Below are 23184 nucleotides of genomic sequence, written 5' to 3' on the forward strand. Positions count from 1 at the left end.
CTTAAGTTTTGCAACCCCTATCTTCTATTGCAGCAGATAGGCGCTGCAATGTAGATTACAGTAACGTTTTTATTTTTAAAAAACGAGCATTTTTGGCCAAGTTATGACCATTTTTTTATTTGCAAAAGTCCAAGTGGGCGTGTTTAAAGTAAAAGTCCAAGTGGGCGTGTATTATGTGCGTACATCGGGGCGTTTTTACTACTTTTACTAGCTGGGCGTTCTGACGAGAAGTATCATCCACTTCTCTTCAGAACGCCCAGCTTCTGGCAGTGCAGACACAGCGTGTTCTCGAGAGATCACGCTGTGACGTCACTCACAGGTCCTGCATCGTGTCGGACGAGCGAGGACACATCGGCACCAGAGGCTACAGTTGATTCTGCAGCAGCATCAGCGTTTGCAGGTAAGTAGCTACATCGACTTACCTGAAAACGCTGATGCTGCTGCAGAATCAACTGTAGCCTCTGGTGCCGATGTGGCCGACACGATGCAGGACCTGGGGCAGGAAGTGAGTGACGTCACAGCGTGATCTCTCGAGAACACGCTGTGTGTCTGTGCACTGCCAGAAGCTGGGCGTTCTGAAGAGAAGTGGATGATACTTCTCGTCAGAACGCCCAGCTAGTAAAAGTAGTAAAAACGCCCATAATACACGCCCACTTGGACTTTTACTTTAAACACGCCCACTTGGACTTTTGCAAGCCTCATTTGCATAAATACAAAAACGGTCATAACTTGGCCAAAAATGCTCATTTTTTTAAAATAAAACCGTTACTGTAATCTACATTGCAGCGCCTATCTGCTGCAATAGCAGATAGGGGTTGCAAAATCTGGTGACAGAGCCTCTTTAAGCAAGTTAAATGCACGCTCGATCGGGTTGAGATCTGGTGATTGACTTGGCCATTGTAGAGTATTCCACTTCTTTGCCTTAAAAAAACTAATGTGTTTGTTTTCGCAGTATGTTTTGGGTCATTGTCCATCTGTACTGTGAAGCAACGTCTAATCAACCTTGCTGAATTTGGTTGAATCTGAGAAGAAAGTATATCCCTGAACACTTCAGAATTCATCCGGCTGCTTCTGTCTTCAGTCACATTGTAGCGTCCATGGCCGCGGGTCGTCGGTTCTACTCACCTGCTGACGCCCGCAGCCATGGATCTGTGAGCGCTGGTCCCTATCTCCTTCCTAGGAAACGCCAGCGATCACTTCCGCTCCAGACCGCTGTGTCCCGAAGACAATCAGCATCATCAACTCACATGATTTCCTGGACTATAAGAAGGCCCCAGCCCTTCTGATCCTTGCCTGAGCGTTGTTAGTATATCCCAAGTCTGTCTTGCAAATGGTCCCTTAGTGTTTCCCGTTCCAGTTGTTACCCGTGCCCTGTTACCTGTTCCTGTATCCCGTGCTGTGTTCTTGTTCCTGTGCCTACTAGTTGGAGTCGTGTCTACTGCACCTGCTGTTGCTTGCCACTTCCTGTGTCATCCGCCACGTCCTGTGTCATCTGCCACGTCCAGTGGGATTCGCCACGTCTGCGCAACCTGCGAAACCTGCTGTCATCCGCCACGTCTGGCGTTATCTGCTGCACCCACCTCCATCCGTGCCAGAGCTGCGGCCACTGTCTGGACTATCCAGGTACCCTTGTGAGGGATTTTGTATTGCTGGGGTTCCCTGTGTTTTGGCCAGCTGCCTCCCTGCTACGGCGGTGTGGCCTAGTGGGTCCACATACCCACAAACCGTGACACACATCATCAATAAACATTAGGGACCCATTGCCTTTGGCAGCCATGTATGCCCATGCCATCACACTGCCTCCACCATGTTTTACAGAGGATGTGGTGTGCTTTGGATAATGAGCCGTTCCAAGCCTTCTCCATACTTTTTTACTCCCATCATTCTGGTACAGGTTGATCTTAGTTTCATCTGTCCAAAGAATGCTGTTCCAGAACTGGGCTGGCTTCTTTAGATGTTGTTTGGCAAAGTCTAATCTGGTCTTTCTATTTTTCAGACTGATTAATGGTTTGCACCTTGTGGTGAACTCTCTGTATTTGCTCTCATGAAGTCTCCTCTTTATGGTAGACTTAGATAGTGATACACCTACTTCCAGGAGAGTATTCTTCACTTGGGTAGATGTTGTGAAGGGGTTTTTCTTCACCATGGAAAGAATCCTGCGATCATCTACCACTGTTGTCTTCTGTGGACGTCCAGGCCTTTTGGAGTTCACGAGATCACCAGTGCGCTGTTTGTTTTCAAGAATGTACCAAACTGTTGATTTGGCCACTGCTAACATTTGTGCTATCTCTCTGATGGATTTCTTAATTTTTATCATCTTACCGATGGTCTGTTTTACTTGCATTGAGAGCTCATTTGACCTTATGTTGTGGGTTCACAGCAACAGCTTCCAAATGCAAATTCCACATCTGGAATCAACTCCAGACTTTTTACCTGCTTTATTGATGATTAAATAGCTTATGAGATAATTGTCCAATTACCTTTGGTCCCTTGAAAAAGAGGCAGCTACATATTAAAGAGCTGTAATTCCTAAAGCCTTCCTCAAATTAGGATGTGAATGCCGTCAAATTAAAGCTGAGAGTCTGCACTTTAAGCCGATATTGATTATATAACTGTACATAAAACAATATGTTTTGGTAAACAGCTAAATTGCCAAAACTTTTGTCGCTGTCCAAATAATTCTGGACCTAACTGTATCAGCTCACAGTCTTCTCTTTGGAGTATTGCTAAAGTACTAGGACCTGCCTACATGGTCATGTGAACTGCAGGTCTCTTAACAGTAACAAGAACTGCAAACATAAGGTCATCTGACCCAATGTCTGCAGGTCCTTTTGCAGGACAAACACAATGCAGATTTGTCGCGGTTTTTGCCGCGGTTCGCAATGTACTTTGGGTGGGCATGGGCCCATCAGGAACCTCAGGCCCCGGGCGGCCGCCACAAATGCCACTATGATGATCCGCCACTGCTCACATTAATGACATGGAGAATTAACACTACTACTTGTACTATATAATTATAAAAATCAAACAAATCAACTTATTTTATTCCGAGAATGCTCTTGTTAGTAATATTATTATTATTATTATTATTATTATTAATATTATTGTTATTATTACATGTTGTTATTATTATAAATATTATATAGTGTATAGAACAACTCACATCATGTAGTACCCGGCCTGTGGCTGCAGAATTGAAGTGACAGAAAGCTGACCCTTGATTCATCATCTTACAAGATATTTTTCTTCTGTGTGTCTATCAGCATAAACAACACTTTTAAATTAGGGGTTGAGAAAAAATGATACGTTGTGCACTTATTTATTTTACACTGATGGGAGTTATTCGGGTCAGATACTGTTTGACAATAAGAATATGGAAAAGATTTACTGTATTTTCATACTAAAATATGCACTGGAAGAATAAGACACACCCAAGTCTACCATATAATTCAGAAGATTAAATACACAATATGTAGCTATAAAAGTTAGCCAGAAAAGTACAGTAAGTTTTATGGTAATAACAATTGTTTGTCACCATTGTTCCCAATGTATTGCAGTGCCTCCATATTAATAGTACATGGTAAAATGTACAATGGCTTCAGTTGTCTCCTCTAGTGGCGTAACTATAGTTCTTAGGGTCCCAGGGCAACTTTTGGTGCACTGACGTGCGGGCCCCAGGGGCGTTGCTAGGGTTTATAAAGACCAGAGGCACAGGCCAAAGGGCATATATAATGCCCCCCAAAAAAAATATTTATATATAAAATCTCAAATACAGCATAGCTATAAGACAATTTTCTATGTATGACAATGTATCTCTAAATAAAGCAGTCATACAGCTATGAAATATGAAATATACAAGGAACAAATATTATTACTGTACATATTACCATCATACTGTTACTGAACAAACCCCAGTATACCAAGGCCCATAAACCACCATATAGTGTCTGAATAATACTACCATACTGTTACGGAATAAAAATAAAAACCACCACACTCAGACCAATATTACCAGCATACAGTGACCTTATAAAAGTAGATATCAGTGCTACACAGACGGTCTGCAGACCATATAAGTGAATACAGTACAGCTAAATCCAGTAAATCAAAGGTGATGTCTTCTCTGATTGGAGTCATTCACTTTTTCTGCGTTTTTCCATCTGATTTAGACAACTATGAAGACTTCTTCCAGCCTCGACTCGTCTCTGGAAAATTTGCCGCACAAACATCTTTGGTTCCTTCCTTTTCTAACACCTTCCCCACCTGTTCCCCACCTCTACACAAATTCGCCATCCAGAGTGCACCAGACACATAGTCCCCCAGATGGTAATAATGCTCCCTTTGTGCCCCACACAGTAATAGTTCCCCCAAAACAGTGATTGTGCCCCATTTAGGCCCCACACAGTAAAAGTTCTTCTCTTAGTGACTTACAAAGTTATAGATAGTGCTCCAACACAATAATAGTACCCCCTTTGTGCCCCCACAGAGTAATGACTCACAGCACATTAAGCTACCACCTTTGTTGTATCCAGTGGAGGTACAAGAAAGTAAGCACGTATCAGTTTAAAATATATTTAAAAAACAGGAGACTTGTGACACGGAGATCGGCCACAGTTTTTATTAACATAATTTTTTCTTAAATTAACATCTTATGAACTTTAATTCCTTTCAATAACTAACACAATATATATTATGTAAATAATTGTTTAGCCATACAAAGCACCAACTTGTTTTGACATTTTCACAGCATATGCCAGTTGTAAGCTCAAAAAAGCCCTTGTCACAATCTGGGGGTTTGTGAACCCACTAGGCCGCTCCGCCGTAGCGGAGAGGCAGCTGGCCAAGTCACAGTCAATGCACAAGTCTATACAATGAGTTCGTAGCACGAAAGTAATATAAGATAATCCAGACAATGGCAGAGGCTTTAGCACAGATAGGGCTGGTTGTGGCAGGTTGCGCCAGACGTGGCGGATGACAATAGGTGCACCAGGTTGCGCCAAACGTGGCGGACGACAGTAGGTGCAGCATGTTGCGTCAGACATAGCGGATGACAGCAGGTACAGCAGGTTGCAACAGACGTGGCGGACGACAGGAGAGTAGGTGCAGCAGGACACGGCTCCAACACTAGACAGGCTCAGGAACAAAACACTGCACAGGATACAGGGTACAGGTAGCAGGGCACGGGAACACTGGAAACAGGAAAACACTAAGGAACCATTTGTGATACAGACATGGGAAGACTACAGCAACGCTCAGGCAAGGAAGGAAAGGGCAGGGCCCTTTTTATAGTTCAAGGTGATCTAGAGCATAATTAATTAATGAATTACATAAGCGCGCGCTGGCCCTTTAAGGCCAGTATATTAAAGGGAAGGGAAAGAGAAAGATGTGGTCTAAACTAAATGGTAAAATAAGTAGCTTTATTAGGTATGCATTAAAATAAATGTTAAAAGTCCATTGGTGCAAACAGTATATGTGAGTGACCCCCCAACTCACATACCTGGGCCTGATAAGGAATTAGATATTGTATGAAAGATGCCACTAATTGTAATGTCAAGTGATTGTACTACCGCTGTTGAGCACTAGGTGGCACGTGTCACTGCACTGAACTGAGAGAAATAGCTCCCGATGAGCCACTAGTACTACCATGCGACTGTACTGCAACACAGTGTTAACATGAGCTTGCTGTTTACGCCCTCCAGTTGAGGTCTCAGTGAACCAAAGCGTAAGCGTGTGGCGCAGTAATGGCTGCAGAGCTGTCACTTGTATAACAAGGTAATCGCCATACTAAATGACAGAGGGTTGTGTGATGGTAGAATTGATTTTATTATGAAGCAAAAGAGTATATACAGGTGTTGGGTAGCAAGTAGGAATGGTTGAAAACTGCTCGTGTTTGTATATCACATCTGCAGAGCGTGACAGTGAATGAGTCAGGGCAAATAACCTGCCACACCATCACACAGAGCTGCCACGGCACAATTTGAACAGTTTCAGGCAGCTGAATCTCCACGCCGCCGTCCCTGGCGACAGAGCAGTAGCGTGGAAAACAGCCGGGGTTGCCTAGCTGTGGCCGCGCTCAGCATCAGCTGAGAGGCGGTGTCACAACACTCTGCCGGAGTGTGACTCAACTGTCAGTGGAGTCAAACTTAGCATGTGTACTGTTTCTCAGGGCGGAGCAGTGCCTCCAGCGCTGAGAAATCAAAGAGCCCCGCAGGACAAGCTGTCCTGCAAGGCAATAGCCCTATTGTGCACGGGGTAGGCGCCACTGACGAGACCGCACGGTGAATTCACCGGCGGTCAAATGGAGCGTAGCGGCTGGTGAGAGCTTACACCCAGCTGCTCGGGAATAACAGCAGGGTGTGCTGCGCTGACAACACCCGGAAGAAGCCAGAATGCTGGCGAAACGCGCGTCGGGTGTTCCAATATCTTAATGTCTCCTTGGTGCAAACAGGGCCTTAGTTGCCATACTTAGGCTAATCCACTATCAACTGCTTCCACTGCACTGCTGACAGCAGTCGGCTGTTCAGCTTACAGCACGAGCGTGTTGTCAGCACAGCACACCCTGCTGTTATTCCCGAGCAGCTGGGTGTTAGTTCCTACCAGCCGCTACGCCCTATTTGACCGCCGGTGAATTCACCGTGCGGTCTCGTCATTGGGCTCACAGCACGAGTGTGTTGTCAGCGCAGCACACCCTGCTGTTATTCCCGAGCAGCTGGGTGTAAGCTCTCACCAGCCGCTACGCTCCATTTGACCGCCGGTGAATTCACCGTGCGGTCTCGTCAGTGGCGCCTACCCCGTGCACAATAGGGCTATTGCCTTGCAGGACAGCTTGTCCTGCGGGGCTCTTTGATTTCTCAGCGCTGGAGGCACTGCTCCGCCCTGAGAAACAGTACACATGCTAAGTTTGACTCCACTGACAGTTGAGTCACACTCCGGCAGAGTGTTGTGACACCGCCTCTCAGCTGATGCTGAGCGCGGCCACAGCTAGGCAACCCCGGCTGTTTTCCACGCTACTGCTCTGTCGCCAGGGACGGCGGCGTGGAGATTCAGCTGCCTGAAACTGTTCAAATTGTGCCGTGGCAGCTCTGTGTGATGGTGTGGCAGGTTATTTGCCCTGACTCATTCACTGTCACGCTCTGCAGATGTGATATACAAACACGAGCAGTTTTCAACCATTCCTACTTGCTACCCAACACCTGTATATACTCTTTTGCTTCATAATAAAATCAATTCTACCATCACACAGCCCTCTGTCATTTAGTATGGCGATTACCTTGTTATACAAGTGACAGCTCTGCAGCCATTACTGCGCCACACGCTTACGCTTTGGTTCACTGAGACCTCAACTGGAGGGCGTAAACAGCAAGCTCATGTTCACACTGTGTTGCAGTACAGTCGCATGGTAGTACTAGTGGCTCATCGGGAGCTATTTCTCTCAGTTCAGTGCAGTGACACGTGCCACCTAGTGCTCAACAGCGGTAGTACAATCACTTGACATTACAATTAGTGGCATCTTTCATACAATATCTAATTCCTTATCAGGCCCAGGTATGTGAGTTGGGGGGTCACTCACATATACTGTTTGCACCAATGGACTTTTAACATTTATTTTAATGCATACCTAATAAAGCTACTTATTTTACCATTTAGTTTAGACCACATCTTTCTCTTTCCCTTCCCTTTAATATTCAGCAATATACGGTGGTGTACACCCATGTGGTCTTCCTGACCTATTCTTTCTAGTGAGACAGGTGATCTTCACCAGTTACCCTTTAAGGCCAGGAACCAGCGCGCCCGTCCTCTAGTGGACACTATGGGAGAGAGCGGTCGCATGAGCTGACATTTCAAGTTAGGGAGACGCCGGCAGGAATTGAGTGGCCTGCGGACGTAAATGGAGATTGCGGTCCGTGACAGTACCCTCCCTTACGCCCCCTCTTCTTGGGTCCAGAGCGAGAGAGGAAATTTTTAATGAGGGTAGGGCCACTGGTTTAATGAGGGTTCTCCTCTGGTTCCCAGGATCTCTCCTTAATCCACTCCAGTCCACCAAATAGAAAGTCCTTCCTCCTGCCCTCCTGCAGTCCAGGATCTCCTTCACCTCAAACACATCAGATGAACCGCTGGGAGCAACCACAGGACTAGGAGTTTTACTGTAGCGGACCACAGGTTTAAGGAGGGACACATGGAATGAGTTGTAAATCTTGAGTGTAGAGGGCAACCGAAGTTTATAGGATACAGGGTTTATCCTTTGCAGTACTTCGAAAGGACCGAGGAACCTGGGAGCGAATTTGTGAGATGGCAGCTTGAGTCTAATGTTTCTCGAGGATAGCCAGACTTTGACCCCGGGAGAGAATTGAGGAGGAACTTTTCCTCTTTTATCAGCCTGTTTTTTCATGCGGGCCACTGATTGGAGAATGGCAGCCTTAGTTTGATGCCAGATGTGAATAAAAGTCCCAAAGGAAGCGTTAGCTATTGGTACTTGAGTATTGGCTGGCACAGGAAGAGGAACTCGAGGATGTTGGCTGTACACAATGTAGAAGGGAGACGAGGCAGTAGACTCACTTGTGTGATTGTTGTACGAGAATTCCGCCAAAGGCAGAAGTTGTACCCAATTGTCGTGTTGGGTGGAAACAAAATGACGAAGATACTTCTCCAAAATTTGATTGATCCTCTCCTCTTGACCTTTGGACTGTAGTTGATAGGCAGAAAAGAAGTCCAGCTTAACATCTAGCAGGTTGCACAGGGCTCTCCAGAACTTGGACGCAAACTGTACACCCCGATCCGAGACAAGGAGGAAGTCCGTGCAGACGGAAGATCTGTAGAATAAGCAAGTTAGCTAGGCGAGGAGCATACAAAAGGCCAGTCAATAGAATAAAATTTGCCAGTTTAGAGAAACGATCCACTACTACCCAGACCATAATACAACCAGCTGAGGGGGGAAGGTCTGTAATAAAGTCCATAGCGATATGCTGCCAAGAGGCATCAGAGACAGGCAGAGGTAGGAGCAGGCACGGAGGTTTGGAGCGGCTAGACTTGTCCGAGGCACAGTTAGTACATGAAGAGACATAATCTGCAACATCTCTAGGCAGCGTGGGCCACCAGTAATGACGAGCTATCAAGTCCTGAGTCTTTCGAACACCTGAATGTCCCGCCAGTTTGGAGCTGTGTCCCCAGCAGAGAATTCTCTTCCTCTAATGCCAACTTGAGGGCCAGCAACTCCCGATCCCCAATGGAATAGTTATGTTCAGCCGGAGAGAATAGTTTCGAAAAGAAGCCACAGGCCACCATCTTGCCATTAGCGTTTTTTTTTACATAGTAGTGCTCCAGCACCAACGGACGATGTGTCCACCTCCAGAAATAACTTCCAAGATGCATCAGGGTGATGAAAAACGGAGGCTGATGTGAAAGGGCTCTTGAGGTTTATAAATGCTGAATCTGCCTCCAGGGGTCAAACCTTTACGATCACCCCCTTCTTGGTGAGGGCAGAGATTGGCGCTGTCAGAGACGAGAAGTTTGGGATAAATTGCCGAAAGAAGTTTGTGAATCCAAGAAATCATTGTATGGACCGAAGCCCCTTTGGACGTGGCCATTATAAGACGGATCTCACCTTCTCTGGATCCATCTTGAGTCCACGGTCGGATATGATGTAGCCCAGGAAGGGCAGAGAGTTCCTCTCGAACACACACTTCTCGAGTTTAGCATACACGAGATTCCCCCTTGACTGGGACAGAACTTGACGAACATTCCTCCGATGCGTTGTCAAATCAGGTGAGCAGATTAGGATGTCATCCAGATAGACCACCACACATACATACAGAAGATCCCGGAATATGTCATTCACGAACTCCTGAACACAGCTGGAGCATTACACAGCCCAAAGGGCATCACGAGATATTCGTAGTGACCATCTCGAGTGTTGAATGCAGTTTTCCACTCGTCACCTTTGCAGATACAGATCAAGTTATAGGCCCCACGTAGATCTAGCTCCATGAACACCTTAGCCCCACTAATTCTATCGAAAAGTTCTGAGATGAGTGGCAAGAGGTACTTATTCTTGACCGTGATTTGGTTCAAACCACTGTAATCGATACACAAACGAAGAGATCCATCCTTCCTATTGACAAAGAAGAATCCGGCTCCGGCCAGGGAGGAGGACTTCCGAATGAACCCTTTCTCCAGATTCTCCTTATGCAGACATGGCTAGTGTCTCTGGCAGGGAGAGGGGTGGTGAGGCATCAGTAAGTAACTCAACAGGGCAATCGTAGCTGTGATGGGGAGGAAGAATATCTGCCTCCTTTCTGCAGAATACGTCCGCAAAACTGGCATAGTGTGAGGGTAGATCGGAGAGTGACTGAGGCAGTGGAAGCAAAACCGGACGAACCTGTGGCAAGCAGCGGTTAAGACATTTGGGGCCCCATTGGAGGACTTCTCCAGAACTCCAGTCGAGAACCGGGGCATGTAGATGAAGCCATGGCAGTCCCGGCAGAATAGGGTTGATAGCTTTAGTAAATACAAGGAAGGCGATCTGTTCTGAGTGAAGAACTCCGACTTGTAGTGTCAGTGGTTCCGGGATGAACACAATTGGATCGGGCAATTGTAAACCATTCACCGAGGCAACAGCCAAAGGTCTTTCCAGAAGAACTGTGGGTAGATGTAGGCGTTCGACTAGATCCTGCTGGATGAAATTTGCAGCTGCTCCGGAATCAAGATAGGCAGAGGAAGAATGTGATGTCTCTCCGGATATGATGGTCATAGGAATAGATAAGTTGGAAGAGGTTTTAACATTTGGGGAGGTCCCCCCTAGAGTTGCCTCTCCAACCAACCCTAGGTGCTGGAGTTTCCCGGCTTCTGTGGACATTGGCGCACAAACTGACCTTTAAGGGCGCAATACAGACATAAACCAGAAGAGTGTCTGCGCAGTTTCTCCTGCTCGGACAACTTGACTCTGTCTACCTGCATCGGTTTTTCAGGTAGCACAAGAGGGGAAGCCAAAACCGTCTCTCCTGTCGAATCTCCTGAGTGCGTTCCTGGATCCTCATGTCAACCCGGGTGGCCAACAGGATGGCATCCAAGGTAGAAGGGAGATCGCGGGCTGAAAGCTCGTCCTTGATGTGTGAGGACAGTCCCTGCAAAAAAGGTCACCACCAATGCCTCATTGTTCCATGCTAACTCTGCTGCCTAGGTACGAAAGGAGATAGCATACTCTCCTACAATGGAGCCTCCTTGATTGAGGGTTAGCCGAGTGGCCACGAAGATGTTTGGCCCGGCTCCTCGAACACGGCATATAAAGACTGCAGGAACAAGGCTAGGTCTGAGGATTCATGTCCCTGTTGCTCCAAGATGGGATTCACCCATGCGAGCGCTTTGCCAGGACGGAGATAATAAATGCTACTTTGGCCTCCTCAGGGGGGAAGAGATGAGCTCGTAGCCTAAAATGAATAGTGCATTGATTGATGAACCCTCTACAGGCTCTGGGGTCACCATTATAGTGAGGAGGAAGAGGCAGCGAAACTGTGGATCCAGAACAAACAGGAGGAGTAACATTCAGTGGAACGGCAGCAGTCTCTGGAGGAGGAACCGGAGGTGGAACAGTGATTAGATCCAGACGGGCAATGATGGAGTTTATAGCCTCAAGGAGTTGATCCTGACGTGTCCGTAGGTCATTCATCTCCGTCTGTATCCCTTGAACTGCGGGCTTGGGCTGGCCAGCGGTTCTATGGCCTGAGCGGACTGTCACGATCTAGGGGTTTGTGGACCCACTAGGCCGTTCCGCCGTAGCAGAGAGGCAGCTGGCCAAGTCACAGTCAATGCACAAGTCTATACAATGAGTTCGTAGCATGAAAGTACCTGAGATAGTCCAGACAATGGCAGAGGCTTTAGCACGGATGGGGCTGGATGTGGCGGGTTGCACCATACGTGGCGGATGACTGTAGATGCAGCCGGTAGCGCCGGACGTGGTGGACGACAGCAGGACACAACTCCAACACTAGACAGGCTCTGGAACAAAGCACAGCACGGGATACAGGGTACAGGTAGCTCGGCACGGGAACTCTGGGAACAGAATAACACTAAGGAATGATTTGCGATACAGACATGGGAAGACTACAACAACGCTCAGGCAAGGAACAAAAGGTCAGGGCCCTTTTTATAGTTCAAGGTGATCTGGAGCATAATAAATTCATTAATTAATTACATATGCGCGGGATATACACTACGGGACAGAGCGGCCGCATATGCTGACGTCTCCGGGGAGGGTGACACCGGCAGGAAGAGAGAGGTCTGCGGACGGAAGGCAAGTGGAGGTTGCAGTCCGTGACCGTGGCCGTAACAGCCCTAAAGGCTAATAACCCTGCCAGCTGTGACAATTAGAGAACCAAATACCGATGAATCAACAGAAGGGAGGGAGCTGGATTTCTTGCTGAGTGACCAGGCTCTCCCTATCCTGAGAATTTTTACTACCCCTATCCACCAATCAGGCATAAGCCTGGTAAGAACAAACGTCTATAAAAAACACATTTTGAACGTGGTTCAAAACTTCCATGAATATATATAAAAAATCGGCCAAAAATGAAGTTCTAAGAACCATAACAACATTTGAAGGCATATCGAATACTTTTATTAAATAAGTATTAAAACATCATATAAAGATGAATCAAAATACAAGGTGGGTATGCACAGTATATTGAATACAAGGTAACGTGCAATAAACAGCGGAATGCATAATATATAGGTTATATAGGCTAGCAATGGTGTTTATGATCTAAAGTACTAACATCTACTCAACTGAAAAAGCCAAGGGCGTGCCTCCTGTGGAATACCACGAGAAACCTGCGTTGAGGCGATACGGTGGGGTGCACCTTTCCCTGTCCTGTATTTAGGTGAGCTACTATTACTCTAAATTACTATTTCTAGCAAGTTCATATGCTTCAGGACACTTTTCTTTTTGGTAGTAACAGCGTCCATCGCATTCTTGCCTTTGTTCAGATAGTCACACACCTACATTGTTGCACACACTTGGGTTTTTCAGTTGAGTAGATGTTGGTACTTTAGACCACAAACACCATTGGTAGCCTATATATTATGCATTCCGCTGTTTATTGCATGTTACCTTGTATTCAATATACTGTGCCATACCCACCTGGTATTTTGATTCATCTTTATATGATCTTTTTAATATTTATTTAATACAAGTATTCTATATGCCTTCAAATGTTGTTGTGGTTCTTAGAACTTCATTTTTGGCCGATTTTTGATATAAGCCCAGTAAGGTAAAGTACCCAGCCGCTTGTCAGATACATCGGAAAAAGGATGCCCGGCCCTAGTGACCGCCCCTTCCATCCAGGCCCAGTTGCGGTCACGGGTGATGGTTACGCCATGGGTCTCCTCCTTCCTATTTAACTTGCTCCTGTAATCCACCTTCTGTATCATAAGTGGCTCAAACTGCAGTTCTACCTGTTCAGATTGGCTGTTGTGGGTATGCATAAGCCTCTTAGAAAGGCAGGGCATAGAAACCTGAATACAAGCAACTTAACTATATGTGACAAAGAGATAATTATTAAGCATATACTGAGTCAAATTAGCCTTTTTTAGTATATTTAAATCGGATGATGTCACAACGAGGTGTGGAAAATTACAAACCAGGCTATTAACATTGACAAACTTAGCTCTGCTATATCTGTGCTTACATCCTTAGTTCTTTGTAGATTTTGCTTGTTCCATTCTGTATCTCTAACTTAGTTATATAAATACATTTGATTTTATATTAAAGTGGCAATTCAAATATTTATTTTCTGTCTTATTATATAGACATGTCAGATTATATTGAATCAATCTGTGAGCTCAGAAGTTAGTGCTGCTTTGCTTAGAACATTAAAGGGGTTTTTCCGTTTTATGCAAAATATTTGTGTGTATATTAAAGGTTCCACAACTTTCTAATATACTCTGTCTTTCAATTCCTCACCATTTTCAAGTTCTTTGTTTGCTTTCAGTGAATGAGAGAACTCTCGTTTACATCTAAAGGCATGAAACCCTACATACTTAGTCCTACTCTCAGCTGAAAAGAGGATATAATTGTATCCAGTCTAGGCAATTCTCTGTGAACTAAATACATCTACAGCATCCGACATCTTGAAAATGACTTTGGTTGGCTCTCTCCTTTAACATGGATACATACCGTGAAACCTCTTTCAGCTGACCACCCAAAATTGCACCGAAAATTTTTATTTTATGGGGGTGGTGCTCTCAAAGAAACAAGTACATAGAATGCAGGTAAAGTGTGTAAGTCAGCAAACATTGACAGTACACAAATAAAAAGTCCTCTCATTCTTAGTCCCTAGCATGGCTCCTCCTTTCATTTTTAGTCCCCATTATGGTTCCTCTCTCAATCCTAATCCCCAATATGGCTCTCCTCTCATTCCTAGTTCCCAGCATGGTCCCCCTTCTGATTCCTAATCCTCAGCATGGCTCACCCTCTCATTCTTAGTCCTTAACATGGTACCCCTCTCATTCTTAGTCCCCAGTATGGCTCCCTTCTCATTTTGTGTCCCTAGCATCACTACCCTTTTATACCTGGTCCCCAGCATGGCTCACTCTCATTCATATTACCCAGCATTACTCTCCTGTTATTCCCCTGGTCCCCAACATGAAACCCCCTCTAAATCTTGTTCCCTTCTTGGTCCACAGCATGGCAGTCCCCTGATTTATGGTCCCCACTAGGGCTCCCCTTCTCATTCTTATACAGTACACCAGCATGTCTCCCCTCATTCTTAGACCCCAGTCAGTCTCTGCTCTACATATCCCCCCTCACTGCTAACCTCGACCCATCAGTGGCAGTCTGCAGGCTTCCTTGCTCAACAATCTCGCGGGATATTCAGTGCATCATGATTCATGCTGCACCCTCCCCTTATCTGAGAGCATTCCTCCTTCTATTCCCTCTTCCTACCTCCTTTGCTTTGACGCTCCATGGCACTGTCAGGTTCTCTTCTCTGATGTGCCAAGCAAGTCTACTCCTTCATCTTGGAACTAGCCATGAATAAGAGCACAGACAGTGCTCGAAACACGTAGGCTCCTTTATACTTGCCATCCTAACCACCTTGCAATTGTTTCCTGTGTTCGTTACTTATTGTATATGTTCAATAAAGTGGAAACTGCGTTTCCCCACATTACTATACCTCGCTGGATCCTACCTTTCTTTCCCTCTACTCCTTCATCTCTCTCCGGTCTAGTAATGCGGTGTGGCGTGGACCCCCATTCAAATGATTTACAACGCAGGTAAGGGCCTGTTCAGCATTGGCCTTCCAATTGGCTTTCCGTTTATGTGTTCCATTAGAGGTGCAACATTGGGTGGTTGGTTCAAAGAGGTTTCACGGTATGTATCCATGTTAAGGGAGAGAGCCAGCCAAAGTCATTTTCAAGATGTCAGCTGCTGTAGATGTATTCAGTGCAACGGAAAGTATCGTTTCCGTTTTTCAATGCAATTGATTTTAATGGTATTTTTTGGGTTTCAGTTTGTTTCTGTTTGCCTCTGTTCTGCTAAGATTCCATTTCATTCATGAAAACAATAGCGTAGTGTGCTGTGCTATTGTTTCTCTGAAAAAAACTGAAACCTAGCGGCAAACTGAAACAAATTGAAACCAAAACTATACTTTCCGTTAGTCTTTCCGTTCATCTGATCCTCTGACAGAACAGATGAACGGAAAGCCGAAAGGAAGGCCAACGCTGATGTGGACAGGCCCTAAGTACAATTTGTGTTTTTTTCAAAGGGGTTCCCACTGAAAAAAATGCTAAAAAAAAAAGTGGTCTTTGGTCAGATTAGGGTTTGCTTTGCTTAAAGAGGATAACACCTACTAAGATAGTTGGGCTAATACATGCATATAGCAACTCAAATGAACTGTGTGATATACGAATATTGAACACCTATATAAGAAATCACACATGAACCATTATTAGCGAAAAATAGACAATATTTTATTGAAAGACAAAATCATTAAAAGTAAGTAGATTGGCAGTAACATTACCCATAGAAAAAGGATCCCCACATAGGGCGGGTCCCACAGCCTCTATAGCAAAGTGCAAATAGTGCATGCAAAAACTGGTACATAAGTAATACGATGAATATGGATAGAAACCATCCAAAGCAAAGTAATATAAAAAAAACAGACATCAAAAACTCTAAGGTCGGGGAAAATACAAAGAAAATTGGTCTGGATGGGGGATCTTCTTAAAGGGATGATCTTCTTGGGAGGTTTCGCTGTATTTGTAGCAATATCTGACTACTAATTTTTTGTATTCTCTTATGGGTTTTTTTTTACACAAAAACATATTATCCATGATTAGAAAAGCATGGCTTCTTTCTTACAGAAATAGAGCTACACCTGTCCCTGGGTAGTAACTGGTATTGCAGCTTAGCTACATTGCAAGAAAACAGAATTTTTTTTCTAAACCTGCACAACCCCTTTAATCATCAACTGCTAATCTAGCTTTCACAGCACAAGGGAGGATGTTTTAAAAACAGTAATCATCAATGGCAATGGGCAATAAATATACTCGTCTAGGCTTAGGCATCAACAGTGAGCATAGGCTATACCACATCGGGAAAATGAGTTGTGGTAAGGGACAGCAGGCAACACAAAATAGGTGTCAAATTGATGACAGCTTCAAGACAAAATCGGGTTGGTTTATCTCATTACCCCCTCCAATCTTTTTAGCAAGGGCATCTGGACCCTCTGTTCTAGGTTTCTGAGGATATCTTGCTTTAAATTTTCTCTATCATTTCTTTGCATAAACCCAGGAGCCACAATGGCAGTTTATCCTATTGTTTTTTTTTACAGCAGTCATTAGTTAGTGGAGAGCTTGGAAATACCAAGAGGATCTGTCCTCAAAGGGACAGTTGTGCAACTATAAGTGCAAGAAACTTGACAAAATACTTATTTATTGTGTGAGATTATGTAAATCGGTGTGCAACCTTTTTGTATATGTTATGTTTTTATTGACTATCTCTATTATTTATATAATTAATCTTGCCATTATTTATTTTTGTACTAAATATTAGTAATATAAACTCATTCTTACTTTTCACTTATTGAACCTAGCTATAGAACTAATTTCAAGTAAGAGGATGATTTTCTTAACAATTATGGATGGGTAATACGGAGCTATTTACTGTAGCCCTTACCCTGCAATGAAAGGGCTTGCTGTTACATGCCTTCAGGTTCTGATGCCCCATGGTTCATTGGACAAATTGTCCTGATATCAAGGACCACCTGTTGTGCCAGCTGTCTCCTTCTAAGTAAGAAACGGGAGCGTTCAAACCTTTTGAAACTGGCATTTTATATAGATATCAATGACCAGATTCCCATGCCTCTGAACAAACCCAGGCGAGGGGGGTGAGCCAGGTCCTTTTAATACTTGATGCATGAGTGACCTGATTTTATTCTTGCCTGATTATCATGAAAGGACATCCAATAGGAAAAAGGCTGAAAGATGTTGTGAACCACATTCACATCAGTTAAGCAAAGGCCAGGTGGCTTAGCTTGATGAGCATAAATGATCACGAGTACCAACTTTGCCAAGATCATGTAAATTTCTAGATATTAACCTTGGCTAATACAAGTCTTATCATTAGCTATTTTCTCTTACCAATAAGGAAAAATTTACCTTTGTGACTGAACAGATAAATAACAAAAACAACCAACTCACAGGTCACTTGTGAAAGTTTTGATAGCTTTATAAGAAATACAATTTATAAAGATACAACTATTTCACTTATTCTATACATATTACAACAACACATTGAGGAACCCAAATGTCTTAGAATAATAATTCATCTTACTTCATAAATCATAAAATACAATTAAAAAAATGTGTTATAGTCTATAATGCAAAAAGTCTGGAAAAATATGATCCATGAACTTAGATGCGATCATTATTAGCTGGATATTGCGTGTCTGAGACACACAGGACTAGTTTTCAGCCAAGCCGTCAGTCCTGCTGACCAAATGGAATCGGATTTGGCGGCATGATGCAGCTGCTATGTATAAGGGATACATAGAAGCTGTATCTCAAAAAGTAAAACACATTTTTTTTTTAAATAAAAAAGCTATTTAAAAGTTGTTTAAAATGAATTAAAACATTGTTATATAAAAAGAAAAAAATTACTTCAAAGGTGTACATAGCCTTTAAAGATTATATTAAGGAAATGCATACATATCAATTTCCTAATTTTTAACAATTATATTTAAAGTGTTTATAAGCATCTGGCAGCAAGTATTTTATCCTGCAGTGCCACCACAGGGAAAGTAAAGCATTACATCGGACCCAGTGAAATCAATGGGCCATCTGATTAATTTATTGATCTATTGAAATTTGGGTCCTTCAGAGAAAGACCACTCTCTGCTCAGCTAATTTATTGGAATCCCAAATGAAGCACTTTCTCTTTTAAATCAGAATGCACTAATAATAAATTTTGAAATGTGTTTTGTAAACTAGAGAATCCCTTTAATATAATATATTACCTGCAGCCCCAATAACCTTTTACCTGTTGGTAATAGGAGCATTTCCAATAACATTTTTTTTTTTTAGAGAATAGATATTTATGTTATTTTCTAATGTAATCTTTAACCTTGTTAAGTTTCAACCCCTAATGGTGTTTATTAAGCCTTGATATCATAGCATTGCTGTCATGTTATTGGGTGAATAATTACTCACAACTTTTTTTTTGCATTGAAGTGTTGCATATTTTTCATACATATACTTATGGAGGTCCATGGAGCTGTACCTGATAGCTCTGTTTATATCAATGTTTCTGGAGTATGTAGCTGGGGCAGACCCACTTGGGCCAGGATCACACACAGAGCCGGCGTTAGGAGTGGAAAACTGGGCAATTGCCCAGGGCCCTCATCCTCTTAGGGCCCCTGTCCAAAGGCGGCACTATAGCATCCATAGCGGCTGCTACAGGACCCACGGCATGAGGGGGCCCGTGCCACCCAGTACATTACATTTATAGGCCGGGCGGCACAGGCCCCCTCATGCCCGGTGGCATCGCTAGCCCCGGGGGTCCATGGGATCCCTGGCGCTAGCGCCTGTCACATTCAATTGTATCTGCATCCTCAGGACGCAGATACAATTGAATACTATAGGCTACAGGCCATGTTAGGACTGCAGCCTATAAGACGCTGGGACAGAATCCCTGCGCAAGCCAGCATGATGACATCACTGGACCACGCCGGCATAAGCAAGGGTCCCGCCTTGGCGTCTCGAGGCTGAATCCGTCGAGGGAACAGGGCTAGGTGAGCAAAAATGTTTTCGTTTGTGGGACTGTATGGCACCATCTACAAGAGGGAGTGTGTTTGGTACTATCAGTAAGGGGGACTGTGTGGCACTATCTACAAGGGGGGCTGTGTGGCACTATCTAAAGTGGAGCGTGTGTGGCACTATCTACAAGGGGGGGCTGTGTGGCACAATCTAACAGAGGGGGCTTTGTGGCACTATCTACAAAATGGGGGCTGTATGGCACTACATACAAGAGGGGTTGTGTGGCACTATCTGCAAGGGGGAGCTGTGTGCTACTAGCTACAAGAGGGGGGCTATGTGGCACTATCTACAAGGGGGCTGTGTGGTACTATCTACAAGTGGGGGGGTGTGGCACGATCTACAAGTGGGGGTGTGTGACAATGTCTACAAGGGGGCTGTGTAGCACTATCTACAAGGGGCTGTGTGGCACTATCTACAAGGGGCTGTGTGGCACTATCTACAAGGGGGGCTGTGTGGCACTATCTACAAGGTGGTTGTGTGGCATTATCTACAAGAGGTGGTGTGTGGCACTATCTACAGGGGGCTGTGTCTGTCACTATCTACAGGGGCCTTTTTTATGTGGCACTATCTACAGGGGGCTGTTTAGCATTATCTACAAGGGGGCTGTGTGGTGTGTGGCACTATCTACAAGAGGGGGGGCTGTGTGCCACTAGCTACAAGAGGGGGGATGTATGGCACTATCTACAAGGGGGGCTGTGTGCCACTACCTACAAGTGGGAGTGTGTGACACTATCTACAAGTGGGGGTGTGTGGCACTGTCTACAAGAGGGCTGTGTGGCACTATCTACAAGGGTGCTGTGTGGCACTATGTACAAGGGGGGCTGTGTGGCACTATCTACAAAGGGGTCTTTGGGCACTATCTACATGTGGCTGTGTGGCACTATCTACAAGAGGTCATGTGTGGCACTATCTACAGGGGGCTGTGTGTGGCACTATCTACAGGCGGCTTTGTATGTGGCACTATCTACAGGGGGCTGTGTGTGGCGCTATCTACAGGGAATGCTGTGTCGCTATCTACATTGGCCCTATCAACAGGGGGCACAAAGGGGCATTATTACTGTGTGGGGGCACAAAGGGGGCACGGTTACTGATGGGGCACTTTTATTGTGTCGAGCACTAAGGGATCATTATTACCATCTGGGGCATTGTGGAATATGAGTTTGTTTAGAGGATGGGGTATAGATGGGGAAGGTTTGGGAAAAGTGAGAAACCAACATGTCTGTGTGTCAAGTTCTGCAGAGACGAGTCGTGAATGGAAAAGTTGTCACAGTGATCTGGGCCAGATGGAGAAAAAAAGGGAACGACTCTGATCAGAGGAAACATTATCTATGAGTCAGTGGATATAAATTTGCTGTAATCACTTATATTGTCTGCGGAGCTCCTGTGTATAACTGACATCTACCACTATATGGTCACTCTATGGTGGTAATATTGGTCTATGCATAGTGGTTTTTATTTAGTAACAGTATGGGGATATTTTTCAGTCACTATGTGGTTAAGGCTTGCCGGTATTATGTTGACCTTATATTGTGTTGTTATTGGTCTTATAATAGTAAGTTGTGTTCAGTAACAATATGCAGGTAATATATCATCTGGTATAGTAGTATGATTTAATAACGGTATATGTATATAGATAATTGTTTTGTGTGAGAGGGGGGACATATGCTTTGGGGCATGCAACACTCCTGGACGCGCTAGAAATGAGCATTGTAGTTCTCTGCACACCACCTTTTGAATTGTCAGCATTATTGATACAATAATTCAGCATTTTGGGCCCACTTTTAACTTTTTCCACGGCCACACTTTGTCTAAGACCGTCCCTGATCACACCGTTTTTTGTGCAGTTCTTTGAGCCAAAGCCAGAAGTGGATCCAACAGGTAGGAATGATATAAAGAAAAGACTGAAGCATCTAAAAAATTTTGTGTCCACTGAGCTCAGAACTGCACAAAAAATTGCATCAAAACTGTGTGTGTGAATCTGGCTTTACAGTGTAGAGATTCAAATAATTGATCATAATGGCATATATAGAACTTTCTTCTTTTCGTCAGACAACAGATATAAATGTGTTTCTAATAAGAATGTATTATTGTGAAACTGAACACCATTTAGATGAACTTAAACTTGGGACATCTTCCTTATTTAAAATGAGCTAAACAAATTTCTATCAAGGGTTAAACTAGACTTTAACTTATGCTAAAAGTCCTAGAGGATTAATTTCCACGGATAGGCATTACTGAGTCTAGTTGTGTAAATGGTAATTCAGGAAGTCAAGTCTGGTGCAATCCACAGTAAATAACTGTTTGTATGTGATCGGTGATCACAAGATGGAAATTATAGATACAATCAATGTGAGGCGACTCACAATTTTTCAGGCTTCAAATTGTGTGCAAGTGTGTTAAGTGCCGTTGAAAAATAGTGACCTTTTATAAAGGATTGTATCCTGGGACTATTTTCCCAGACACTCGGTGACCTTTCAAACCAGACTGGGGTGAGGGGGTGTGGAGTTTGGACTTTGAACCGGCCGGTTCCCGCTGTGTTGCTGTTGTTTGCCAGGCTACTTTTTATGGTGTAACAAGGGAGAGGTTTTTTATGCAAAGCAAGCTGAGCTGCCAGCCTCAACCTTTGCAAATCAATTTGTCTGTGAAGACGAGCCCAGTGGAGTGAAAGATAGTAGAGGAGGACAAACTTCATCCCTCATTGTGATATCATCGCTTGTGGCACTTTTGTCACTCACATCCATGTTAAAGGGTTACGGGATAAAAAAAATTCCTTTTAACTCTTTCTTTCCTATTGCATAATGATGAAAGAGATTGTCCCACGCCCACCCCCCCCCCCCCCTTCCTCATGGTGAAAGCTTGACTGTCTTTTGCAAATCCTTTAAATAAGCACAGCTGCCCTGGGTTTCTGGACATTTGGCTATTTTCAGTGCCAGGGATTCAATATTAAATTATTGTGCTAAGTATGCCCGGCGGCTGTTAGGCCACTTAAATTTCGTGGAATAAAAGAATGGAAAGTCTGAACAGATTTTGTGTAGTACATTAAAAAATTAAAAAATAAAGTGTTAATTGTTTTATATATATATTTTTTATTAATTATGTATTTCTTATATTTATTCATTTGAAAGTATTTTAAATAATGAAAAATGTGTTATCATCTTTGCATTGTTTTTTTTCGAATGCGTTTAAAAAAAAAAAATATATATATATATATATATATATATATATATATATATATATATATATACAGTCCATCATGAATGAACCTCAATTCTAAATGTATGGTTTCTGGTGTATTCAAATTATAAAGTAAAAAAATAAATAATAATATAGATATTTGATGCAAGAAAATAATGAATACAGTAATTATCTAAAAATAGATTATAGAGATGTAATTCCCTGCAATAAAAAGAAACAAAACAAAGGTCTTAGAGATATGAGAGCATCTGGGTTGCGGAGAGCAGAATTGTGTATTTTTATAGGATTCATTAACGTTCCAGACGTGTGGACACTTCAAGGCAGTAATAACAAAGGAAACTCATGTAAATTACCTGGATTGGACTAATGTATTTCTACATGAATTAAATATGTCCAATCTAAAATTCTACAATCACATTAACCCCATTTGCATCATGAAGGGTCTAAACACAAAATAGTTAAAAAATTTAACTGATAAATTGTCAGAAATAAAGCTATAACACATAATTATACATACGATCTTAAAGGATGCAGTTTATGGTTAACTTATGTTATTCATTTAATTGACACTGTTAAAACGATGATAATAATAATAATCACTTACTATACATTAAATTAAATTATTATACTCAGAGTTAATGCTGTTTGGTGTATGTATATTTGGTAGGCTAAGGGCTCATTCAC

This window comes from Rhinoderma darwinii, chromosome 4 (assembly GCF_050947455.1).
Source record: "Rhinoderma darwinii isolate aRhiDar2 chromosome 4, aRhiDar2.hap1, whole genome shotgun sequence".
In the NCBI taxonomy this organism is placed as follows: Eukaryota; Metazoa; Chordata; class Amphibia; order Anura; family Rhinodermatidae; genus Rhinoderma; species Rhinoderma darwinii.